Source organism: Ipomoea nil, unplaced genomic scaffold (genome assembly GCF_001879475.1).
Source record: "Ipomoea nil cultivar Tokyo-kokei standard unplaced genomic scaffold, Asagao_1.1 scaffold1259, whole genome shotgun sequence".
Lineage (NCBI taxonomy): Eukaryota > Viridiplantae > Streptophyta > Magnoliopsida > Solanales > Convolvulaceae > Ipomoea > Ipomoea nil.
Window position 1 is genome coordinate 3,098,853 of NW_017617687.1, and position 12,978 is coordinate 3,111,830.

Below are 12,978 nucleotides of genomic sequence, written 5' to 3' on the forward strand. Positions count from 1 at the left end.
TTATTTTTGGATACAAATTATTATGAGGGCAAAGTGATTTTACTTTGCTGGTTTTACTACTTGGATTAACTATTCGAAATTTACTATTCGGGAAGTTTACTTCTCAGAGTTACTTCTCTTAATTTGCATGCTTATTTACTCAACTAGTTTTTTCACGCGCATTGCCCAATTGAGATAATGCCCAATGTTTATTTTTAAATAAGTACTTTAAAGTATATCAATGTAATATTATATATGATATGTTCATGGTGATTGAATGTTTGTTTTGCTTAGATAATATAGAAGATATTGATTATAATTGTCACTCAAATAATTGTTTGCAATTTTATAAAAACGTTAGTCTAAATACTTAGTTTAAAAACGATAGTCTCAATGGGTGATACATTTCAAACATATTTACTTCTCGAATCTCATTCGCCTCTAATTTGGTTCATTAGCATTCCAAAAATTTACCTCCCCGTATAATAAGTTTTTTTTTTTAGTTTGTGTAGGGATGCAACTTTTAAATACTATATCAAATATTATAAAAAACTTACAGGTGGAATGTTGTAAGGTGAGGAGCCAGACTTTTTTGATCGGGTCCAATCCGATTAACTCCGAACTTGGTTAGTGGTCACCTCTTTACAGAACACCAAGATTCTCAAAATTATATTTCCAATCAAATGATCCAATTCCAATCTTTATGACACTGAGCCTACAATAGCTAATCCGGAGTATAATTTACATCAATTCAATACAATACAATACAATGCAATCAATAGCAAGACCACAATTGATTGTGATGTGCTTACAAGAAAAATATCCAAGAATGGCATCACCTGTTTTGGGTTTCTGGTGCTTGGAAAAAGCACTTAAATATCCATTGGAATGACCTAAGCAACAGAGCTCTCTTTTTTCTCTTGAACCAGATTGCAGAGCTGTAATGTTCATTGCGAATCCTTCTCGTTGCTGCCCTCCAGTCATACTTCCCCATCTCCTCCCGTGCAGCTTTTCCCATTGTTTCTTGCAATTCAGGGCTCCACAGAAGAGGCTCCAGTTTATTCAAACAGTCATCAAGAACCTTGGGATTGTACCCGATCTTGCCTTGCTGGTCTTCTGGAATAATTTTTGGGATTCCCCCCTGCACGAGCAGCCACCACGGGGAGTCCAGACGACATGGCCTCTAAAACAAGTCCAAGCGTCTCGGACTCTGAAGGCATGACAAAAACATCTCCACTGACGTATGCCTGAGAAAGATCTTCCCCGAGTAGCATAACAGTAAACACTGCAGGCATGCCAGATAACATCTTCTCCAGCTCCTCTCTACAACGATTAAATGGAAAAAGTAATCACTTTGCGAATCAACAAATACTCGAAATCCTAACAATGGTCGTCTAACGTCTATTGTAGCATTACTTTAAAAAGCGAAAATAATGGCAGTCAAAATTTTTTGTTGTTTATCAGCTGAACTGTTGTGTCTAATGGACTCAACTACCTGTTCTACTTGGAAATGTTGTGATAGATATTGAGATACTCATCCTAGAATCCTAGGTTGTCTAGAATAACCACAATTTGGCCTTTTGGTGCAAGAAATTACTATCCTAAGAAACTTTGTATAGTAATTATTAGAGTTTCTGCAATTCTGAGAAATTCAGCAAGGCTTTCAGATGTCGATGCAACTCACCTGTATGGTCTATCCCCAATAAAAGCAATCTAAGCGTCTGGAAGCCTATCCATAATCCTGTTTTTAGGAATAAAAAATGTCAATGCTGCAGTTGAGCTACAGCCTGAAATGAAGATTAAACTCCAAATATAGAAAACATGCATTATAGTATTACGTTTGTGCTCCTCGGTGACCAATACCTCTTATTAGCTAAGAAAATACGAAGCCAACTAAACTCAAAGTTTGTAATTTCACCAGGCATTTAAGGTTATAATTAAAACCAATGAATTGGTATATTATCCTCGAAAGAAACAAGATAATCTACTAATAGGAAGATGGCAATGACGGCACAAGCAATTGTTAACACTCAGCTAAAATAGCATAGTACCTTTTAAGGAAATCCAAATTCTTCTCAACCCCAAGTCGTCCAACATGGATTATCAATGGCTTGTCAGGTTCCCCATTGCTAATTAAGAGAAACAAAACAAAAATGAGAGAACTGTTTTTTTTTTTAATCTGTATAATAAAATAATGTTGTAATTAAGCAGCCAGAAAAGACCAACCATCAATATAAACTATGCCCATGTCATGTCTAAAATCTATCAACTGCTGCCTTAATTGATATACAATATAATCCCTAATAAAAATGTTTAGAACTATATATAGCCACATAATTATCAGATTTGAGTTGTTTATCATCAGATTCTGCATATGCAATCATCACCCATGTCCACTAAAATTACAATAAATAAAATAAGTAGATTGTACAGAAAAGATAGAGAACAAAGGAGTGAATGTGGGAGAGAGTTCTTACATTGAGTGCAACGCGATGATCTGTTTCACTTACTTGCTTTAACTTGGCAGATTTATCTTTCACGAACTTAAGCCCTAACAAAATTGGGGATTGAATTACAACGCAAATCATCCAAAAGAAATCCACAATGTTAAAATAAGCCATATCAAACCAGAAGATTTGCTTGGATAAATTTTCGCCTAGACATCCAGGAGCATGGGGAAAGACAGATTTTTCTGGAGGGTGTGTTCAGAGGACACCCCTAAAATGTCAAAATACATTCTCAGATGGATTCGTGAAGTACTCTGGTATTAAATTGTCAGATACTCAGTTTGCATGGTTCAATAGCAGTATGAACCTTCAAGAGTGTGAGCATGTTTGCCTCAAAAATTGCTCTTGTACGACTTACTCAAAGGATAGTTCAATTCAATTGTACTCCCTAATCTTTATTTGTTCAACTCTACTCATTCTATTCTATTCTATCATATTCTACTCTAGTTAAAATTCTGAACTAACTTCAACAAGAAATCACTGGATTTTTATAGGTAAAAAAGATTACCTCAATACATAGATCCCTTCACAGATTCAGACCTTCAGTACCAAACTTAAGATCATAGTACCTGCAGAATTAGTATTCCCACCAGAAAGTATATTAATTATTACAGGAAATATAGGGAAGTCCAATAAACATTTTTAACAACTTCCTCTAGCAATGGAGATTCCTTAAGCTTGTTCCAACTCAAGATATACAAAATTGAATCTTGTTTCACTGAAAAACTCATTCCAAGTTAACATATATTCTACTCTAGTTAAAATACTGAACTAACTTCAAGAAGAAATCACTGAATTTTTATAGGTAAAAAAGATGACCTCAATACGTAGATCCCTTCACAGCTTTAGACCTTCAATACCAAACTTAACATCATAGTACCTGCAGAATTAGTATTCCCACCAGAAAAAGTCAAGTATATTAATGATTACAGGAAATATAGGGAAGTCCAATAAATATTTTTAACTACTTCCTCTAGCAATGGAGATTCCTTAAGCTTGTTCCAACTCTGTTAGGATCGAAACTGGTTCACAACACCAAATTTACAATAGCAACTTGAACTGGAAAATATTGAGAATAAATTCTAGTGTAAGATTTAAAATAAATCATACACAGAGCAAAGAAAATTGAAGAAGAATTTTTTTTCTGTATTGGCAAAAGGATAAAACAATAGGAATTACAAATATAACTCTCTATTTTTTCTCTACAGAATTTTGCTATACTCTCTGTATATTTCGTATGAGATGAGAAAGAATGGGATGGGATAATCTGATGAAGATGAAGGATGCTGCCTATTTATAACACCAGGAAGGTCTAGAGAATTCTTAAGCATTTAATATAATATTAAATGCCTAGAACTTGCCATGCAAGAAAAACTTCTCCTGCAAATTTCCCCAAAGCAAATCTAGCCCCTTAGGAAACCTCCTCCCAAGTCCCTTAGGCAAATCTCCACCCAAGTCCCTTAGGCAAACCTCCACCCAAGTCCCTTAGGCAAATCTCCACCCAAGTCCCTTAGGCAAACCTCCACCCAATTCCTTTGGGAAATCTCCTCCCAAAATTATCCCAGGCAAACTTCTGCCCATTCCACATTATGAATTTAATATTTACAAATCTCCCACTTAAATTCATAATGTGGGTCTTCATCCTTTTTGCCAATCCCCTGCTGCTTGCATTCCTGTTAGGCCAATTGAGGATCTACACCATACGAATTTATCGTTGGTAACAGGCTTTGTTAACATATCTGCCAGGTTATCTTTAGTATGGATTTTTTGTATATCCACACTACCCTCTTCCACCTTCTCACGAACAAAGTGATACTGAACCCGTATGTGCTTCGTCTTGGAATGAAATGCTGGATTCTTTGTCAAGTACAAAGCGCTCTGACTGTCACAAAATAGAGTCATTTTCTCTAATTTGTGCCCGAGCTCCTCCAATAACATTTGCAACCATATTGCCTCTTTACTAGCTTGAGTAGCCGCAATATATTCTGCTTTCGTCGTTGAAGTTGCCACAACCGACTGCAACTTCGAGACCCAGCTTACTGCTCCGCCAGCAAGAGTAAACACATAACCCGTGGTGGATTTACTACAATCAAGATTACCTGCATAATCTGAATCAACATAGCCTTTAATGACGAAGTCTGATCCTCCATAACACAATGCAATATCTGAGGTACCCTTGATATATCTAAGGATCCTCTTCACAGCACTCCAATGCTCTCTACCAGGATTCGCCATGTATCGACTGACCGCTCCCACTGCCTGTGCAATGTCTGGTCTAGTGCAGATCATAGCAAACATCAAACTACCCACTACTGATGCATACGGTACTCGAGACATCTCCATCCTCTCTGCTTCGTTGCTAGGACTCATACTTGAGGATAACTTGAAATTAATAGAAAGAGGGGTAGAAATTGGCTTACAATCTTGCATGTTGAAGCGCCGCAAGATTTTCTTCAGATAATTCTTCTGAGAAAGCCAAATCTTCCTATTATTTCTGTCTCGGTGAATTTGCATCCCTAGAATCTTGTTTGCTGGTCCCAAGTCCTTCATTTCAAATTCCCTAGCCAGTTGAGCCTTCATCTCCGTGATACGATCATTGTTGGGGCCTACTACCAACATGTCGTCAACATACAACAGCAAGATGATAAACTGATTATCATCAAATCTCTTGCAATACGCGCAAGGATCGGAATTAAACCTGTTGTATCCAAGGCTCAGAATGAATGAATCAAATCTCTTATACCAACATCTCGGCGCCTGTTTGAGACCGTATAGAGATTTGGTCAACCTGCAAACCAAGTTCCTTTTTCCTTCTTCTTCAAAACCTTCTGGTTGGAGCATAAAAATTTCTTCTTCAAGTTCTCCATGTAGAAACACAGTTTTCACATCCAACTGCTCAAGATACAAGTCATACACAGCACACATCGCTAGGACTGCTCGAATCGTTGTAAGTCGTACAACAGGAGAAAATATCTCGTTGAAATCAACTCCTTCCTTTTGAGCAAATCCTTTCACAACTAATCGAGCACGATACCGTTCCACTTGGTTGTTGCTATCTCGTTTGATCTTATAGACCCATTTGTTTCCAATAGCCTTCCTTCCTTGTGGTAACGGGACAAGTTCCCATGTTTTATTCCTATGGAGAGCTTCGATTTCTTCTTGCATTGCTATCATCCACAGAGATGCATCTGGACCTTTAATAGCCTCTTGGTAAGTTAAAGGCTCACCATCTTCTATTAGTAGACAGTATGCAATATTTCCCTCCATAGAATAATCTGAGTGCCAAGCTGGTTGCTTCCTCTCCCGAGTTGATCGTCGAACTTCAGAAGTTGAAGACTCAGCTTGCTCTTGTTCATCATGCTCTATTGTTGCCTTAGGGGAAACTGGAATTTCTTCTTCCTTCCTTCCCTCAACTTGTACTGTAGTTGTCACTGGTTTATCATTCCCAGTGCTTTCACCTTCTTGTACCTTCCCTTCTACAAATAGAACATCCCTGCTGATGATAACCTTGTGGGCAGTGGGATCCCACAGGCGATACCCCTTCACTCCATCAGCATACCCCAAGAAAACACATCTCCTTGATTTTGGATCAAGTTTTGATGTTTCTTGGGCGTTGTATACCACATATGCCGGACTCCCAAATGTATGTAAGTGAGAATAACTAGATGGCTTACCCGTCCACATCTCCATTGGCGTTTTCAGATCAATTGCGGTTGATGGTGACCGATTGATCACATAACAGGCGGTCTTGACTGCTTCAGCCCAAAATGAATTTGCCAAATTTGCAGTCCTCAACATTGCTCTTGTTCGTTCCAACAAGGTTCTGATCCGCTTTGCCACTCCATTTTGTTGTGGAGTATACGCCACTGTGAACTGTCGTTTGATACCTTCTTGCAAACAGAATTTACCAAATTCATCACTAGTATATTCTCCTCCATTGTCCGACCTCAAACACTTGATCCGTTTCTCGGATTCAAGTTCCACACGCGCTTTGAAGAATTTGAAAACTTCAAATACATCCGCCTTCTATTTGATTGGATACACCCAACATCTCATCGAGTAGTCGTCGATGAAGGAAACAAAATATTTTGCACCTCCCAGGGATATAACTGGTGCTTGCCAAACATCAGAGTGGATCAGCTCCAAGATAGCCTTGCTCCTTGCTTTAGAGCTCTCGAACTTCAGTCTATGCTGCTTACTTGTAACACAATGCTCACAAAAGGGTAATGATACCTTTGTTAGCCCCGGAAGAAGATGTTGATCAGCAAGAATCTTTAGACCTCGTTCCGACATGTGGCCAAGTTTCTGATGCCACATCTTCGTTGATTCCTCTATAAGATTTTCTGCTGCAACGGCTGCTTCTCCTTGTAGTTGTGTTTCTCCTTTAAGCATGTATAGATTTGCTGCTATCTTCTCAGCTTTCATCACAACAAGCGCGCCCTTGATTACTTTGATGATCCCATCCTGAATGTGAATTTTACATTCACGGCTATCTAATTGTCCTAGAGACAATAGATTTTTCTTCAAGCCCTTCACGTGTCGTACCTCTTGGATAGTGCGAACCGTACCATCAAACATTTTTAGTTTAATAGTACCTAAGCCAGCAATCTCTAAGGCATGGTCGTCTCCCATGAACACAGATCCTCCAGAGACAGGTTCATATTCATGAAACCATTCTTTCCGTGAGGTCATATGCCATGTTGCTCCCGAGTCCATTAGCCAAACATCAGCTAGACTTTTCCTGCCTTCAACAATCGTTGCTGCTTCACCAAATAAAACTTCGCATTCATCCGATGTACTCACAACACATCCCTGAGCATTTGATGTCTCGGGATTTTTGCCTTTGGTCTCATCCTTCTTGAGTTGCCAACACTCATTCTTGTAGTGCCCCTTTTTGCCACAGTGAAAACACTTGACATTCTTCTTACCCCTTGACTTTGATCTACCTCGATTGTGACTCCCACTGGAGCCAGACACCGTTGATCTTCCTCTCGTCACTGTCAACGCCTGGAATTGTTGTGAAATTCCAACTTTGTCTTCTTTGTTTTTGCGCCGACTTTCTTCTTCAAGAACCGCAGCTGCAATATCATCGAAGACAAGTACCTCCTTGTTGTTGACTAAATTGATAATGAGTTGATCATATGAATCTGGTAGACTTTGGAGTAAGATTTCAGCACGTTCATTCACTTCTATTTTATAACTCAAAGCCGAGAGTTGTGAAAATAGAGTGTTGAGAGTGTTGATGTGCTCAGTTACTGAGGATGTCTCCATCATCCTGAGAGTGTATAATTTTCTCTTCAAGAAGATCTTGTTGTGCAGTGATTTGGCCTCATACAAATTTACGAGAGTATCCCATACCTCTTTTGCCGTACCTTTTTCCGCCACACTTGACAAAACTTCATCAGCAAGTGCTAAGTGCAGATTGGCAATAGCGTTGCTATCCATTTCTGTCCACTTTGCATCGTCAGTGAAATCGGTCGGTCTTTCTTCAATTGCTGCTACGCAGTTATCTTTCCTGAGAACTGCTTTCATTCTCATTTTCCACAAAGAGAAATTGTTCCCTTTGAACTTTTCGATCTCGTACTTGGCCGCCATTGTAAGTGGTGTTCTTGATTCAAATCCTTAACAATATATCTAAATAGTATTGTATAATAGAATAATACCGGCCGTGTGAATTTATCAGTATTTATTCTAACATAAACAATACAACAAGATATATCTATGAACCAACCTGAGGCTCTGATACCACTTGTTAGGATCGAAACTGGTTCACAACACCAAATTTACAATAGCAACTTGAACTGGAAAATATTGAGAATAAATTCTAGTGTAAGATTTAAAATAAATCATACACAGAGCAAAGAAAATTGAAGAAGAATTTTTTTCTGTATTGGCAAAAGGATAAAACAATAGGAATTACAAATATAACTCTCTATTTTTTCTCTACAGAATTTTGCTATACTCTCTGCATATTTCGTATGAGATGAGAAAGAATGGGATGGGATAATCTGATGAAGATGAAGGATGCTGCCTATTTATAACACCAGGAAGGTCTAGAGAATTCTTAAGCATTTAATATAATATTAAATGCCTAGAACTTGCCATGCAAGAAAAACTTCTCCTGCAAATTTCCCCAAAGCAAATCTAGCCCCTTAGGAAACCTCCTCCCAAGTCCCTTAGGCAAATCTCCACCCAAGTCCCTTAGGCAAACCTCCACCCAAGTCCCTTAGGCAAATCTCCACCCAAGTCCCTTAGGCAAACCTCCACCCAATTCCTTTGGGAAATCTCCTCCCAAAATTATCCCAGGCAAACTTCTGCCCATTCCACATTATGAATTTAATATTTACAAACTCAAGATATACAAAATTGAATCTAAATGGAAAACCCAAGACTGAGTTTAGACCATTAGGAAGGGTAAGTAAACCCAATTGATTAAACTGACTAAAAGACGAGATTTGGATTGTTGCCCCCGAAGATGGTGAAGAGCAGAAATTGAGACACACAAATATCCAACAAGAAATTCAAACACATACCTCGAATTTGGAAGTAACTGGAAGCGCAGTGGAGGCGGAACCCTTGTTGGCGGCTGTGGCAGAGCAGGAGGAGTCTTCCGTCGTCGTCGTTGGCTCTTGCTCGCAAGAGAGGAGGAATCGTAGGGGAGGCGGAAACGGAGTAGGAACACAACAAAAACTTTTAAAACTGCCGTAGCCTTGGAAGTGACCGGAGCCGAAAATTTTTATTTATTCTACGAAGTACTAAACGGAGAAATCTAAGATTATTAACAGATTCAATAACAGTGTGTGGGTATTTAGGGAAAACTCATTAAAAAATTAAAATTGGGTAATCTGAGCTATTCATTTAATCTAATTATTTGAAAAAATTTAAATTGGAGTAACCTAAGCCATTCATTTGATACCGCCATTTTTTCTACCCATTATAGGCTTAACTCTCTTGGGCTCTTATTAGTATAGTAGATTTTGTTCTCATGCATGCAACATGACTCTCGTATGTAATTGACTGGTTGCTAATTCAAAATTGAATTATTATTTGTTCCATAAATCCTATATCAATCCCGGAAGGATTGCTATTATCAACAAATTATCATAATCCTCTTTTGACTAAATTTATGATGTCAACAAAAATCATCTCCGACTATGACTTAGTACAATTCTGTGCTGTTTAAGGAGTGGTATACTCCTTTATAAAAATGATATTTGACTTATTGCCATACATGATATGATTGATTTAGATGTTATTGGTTTGGAAGAGAAAAACGAATTATATCATATCAGTTTGCCCGAAGTAAACGAGAGAATGAATTATATCATATCAATTTGCCTGAAGCAAACGAAGGAATAAATTATTTCATATTAGTTTGCCCGAAGAAAATGAGGGAGTGAATTATATCATGTGAATTTGCACGAAGCAATTCCCAAACCAGTGAGTGAACTAATGTAAAGTTGAGGATAAGGATTTTTGGAAGATCTTGAAGATCTATTTTATTTGACAAGCTTCACAGCTTCCCTATGATTGTTGTGTACCCTTGTAATATCATTTGATATGTATGCTTTCATATCTGATTACATATTTTCTTGTTGGGGACATCAGTTTTATATGCTATTGTGATTATCACAATCTGACCTACTGCATATCATAATAATTCCCCCTAGAACCTAGTACGTGGTATAAAACCAAACATTTCCCATCCGCGTTTTATTCACAGTGTGTAGTCCTTTTCTTATATCACCACCATAGCGTACCTTGTGGGCATGTATATGTTAATGATAAACCTCCGTCTGTTATTTAAATTCTTAGAGCCCATGAAAAGTGATAAATATATAATTAGATACGTTGACTTTACACTTTATGAAGATCATTTCATGGCATTAGGGGGAGATAAAAGTTCAAATTTAAAAGAATGCCGAGAAATTCTATGGATGATTGATGAAAAAGATCTTCAATATTTGAATCCACGTACTAGGTAGACTGAACTAGAAGTTCATAAGAAGTAAACTGGACTGGAAGTTCAGAAGATAATTAATTTGTCAATATATATACTAATAAAAAGAGTGACTAGGTCCTATATAATTTCCCCAACTTGGACCATATGTATCTACCAATGCTCCTTGACGCCAGAAGCGTGGAGACATGTTGGTATAATCCGCGGAAAGCTAAATCTAGTAGAAAATGGTGTCACTCTTGAAATCGCTTAAAGAAGTATGTCCTGAAGACATTCGTCCAGAAGGCGAAAACCCCCAGTAAAATTATAGGTGCACCCAAAATCATAATACTGGAGATGCGGAATGACCAGATAAAAATATCTTTGGGAAATGGCTAGAGTCTGGTTGAATTAGAAATCGCCATTATTTTATGGGAGAAATTTATGAAAAATGTTATAGTTGTCGACAACACAATTGCCATATAAATTGCTCTTAATATATGAGAATCTGGATCCAGAGCTAGGCACTAGTAGTGCCCTGATTTTTTTTAATGTATAAAAGAGCAATTAAGGCATGTACAGCTCAACTCGCTAAAACTGTATTCTCTTTATAACACGTACACCATTTAATGTTAACCTTGTAGGTTACAAATGGGTGTTTGTACGAAAGGTAAATACAACCAATATGGTGGTATATATAAAGTGAGATTGGTAGCTTAAGGGTTTACGCAGAGACCCTGAATTGATTTTGATCAAATATTCTCTCCCACAACAAATGGCATTACGTTCCGCAAATTAACATTATTGGCAGTGAATTGTGAATTTAGATATGCAGTTGATGAACGTCATGACCACAAACTTATGAGTCATTAGACGCTAATATTTATTTGTAAATCCCTGATGGATTCAACATTTTTTTAGGAAAGTGAAAATCGCAACGTGTATCATTAAACTACTAAAGTCTTTGTGACTTGAATATTATTGACTGAGCGTTTTCCTCCTGAAGAAGGAATGTACAAATAATATGTACCATTATGTGTTAGCTAAAGAATTGCTAATGGAGTTATTTATTTATCATCCCAGTCGATATTGATGGTTTAAATATCATTGAAACACATAGAGAGCTTGGTGATATCAGCTCATGCCAAAAGACGGAGTTTTGAAATAAAAGACTTGGAAATCCAAGTATTGTCTCGACCGGAAGATCGAGCTTCTCCTTGAAGAAGTTTCATACAACAATTAGCCTATTTGAAAAATGTCATGAAGATGTTTTATAGGGATAAGTATTATTTTCTTATCACACAAATCGTTGTCCAATAATCTCTTGAAGTAGATAAAGGACCATTTAGACTCGAAGATGATAATGAGGATATTTAGGGACTGGAAGTCCATTACTTCATTCCTATTGGAGCACTATTATTGAACTAGAAGTTTCATAATCACATCAGGCCTGGTATTGAATTTTCGATGAAATTGCTAACAACATTTAGTGCTTCCCCCTACAATGAAAATTGGAATAGTATTTAACATATCCTCCAGCATCTTTGAGGTACAAAGATTTTGACGTTTATATGAGAAACTCATATGTGGTTTTGATGGGCTACTTGAGCACTGGCTCTTTTATTTGATCCCTATGATGCCAAGTCCAAAACTGGTTATGTTATTTTTTTGCCCCCAATGTCCCATATGAGGACAAATAAGATTGTGTTGCACAAGCAAGTAACAGGTTTGTTAAGGGGAACCTTACAAAACATGTTGCACATAAGTCCTTCTACACACATGAACTATAGAAGAGTAGTAAAATTCTTGTTGAGAAAGTTTGTCCCACTAAACAATCTTGCAGATATGTTCACTAAGTCTCTGCCTACATCCACTTTTGAGTAATATGTTTATAAAATTGGGATGCGTAGGCTTAGAATATTGTTATCTTCAGGGGGAGCGATAATCCCTAGCTGTGCTAGAATGGACAATCTAGAGGATTTTTGAAATCCTGAAGATTATGTTATGAAAACATATGGTTGTGCTCTTTTTCCCTTAGCTAATTAGTTTTTTCCCACAGGGTTTTCTTAGGCTAAGGTTTTTAATGAGGAAACCGATGTTGGTGCACTTGAGTGGATAGTCCTGAACCCTTGAAATCTTGAAGATTATGCCCAGAAGGCTTATGGTTGTACTCTTTTCCTTGGCTAAGTTTTTTCCCACTGGGTTTTCTTAGGCTAAAGTTTTTAATGAAGCAACCTGTGCAACACATGGATCAATATACTTCGTGTACTCTTTTCCTAGTCTAGGTTTTTCCCACTGGGCTTTTCTAGCGAGGCTTTTAACGAGGCATGAATATAGTTATTTAATGGCCAAGGGGGAGTCTTATAAATATTTTATTAGTGGCCATTAATCTTGAGATTCTCCATTTGCCTTCTACTTAATATATTGTTTATGTTAAGCATATGAAGGGTTGTATAGTTTAGTATAAATACATGTGAAGGCTTAATGAAATGGAGATCTTATGTTTGTGCTCTACATCTTGTGTCCTTCATCTCTTCTTACTTCTCTACACTT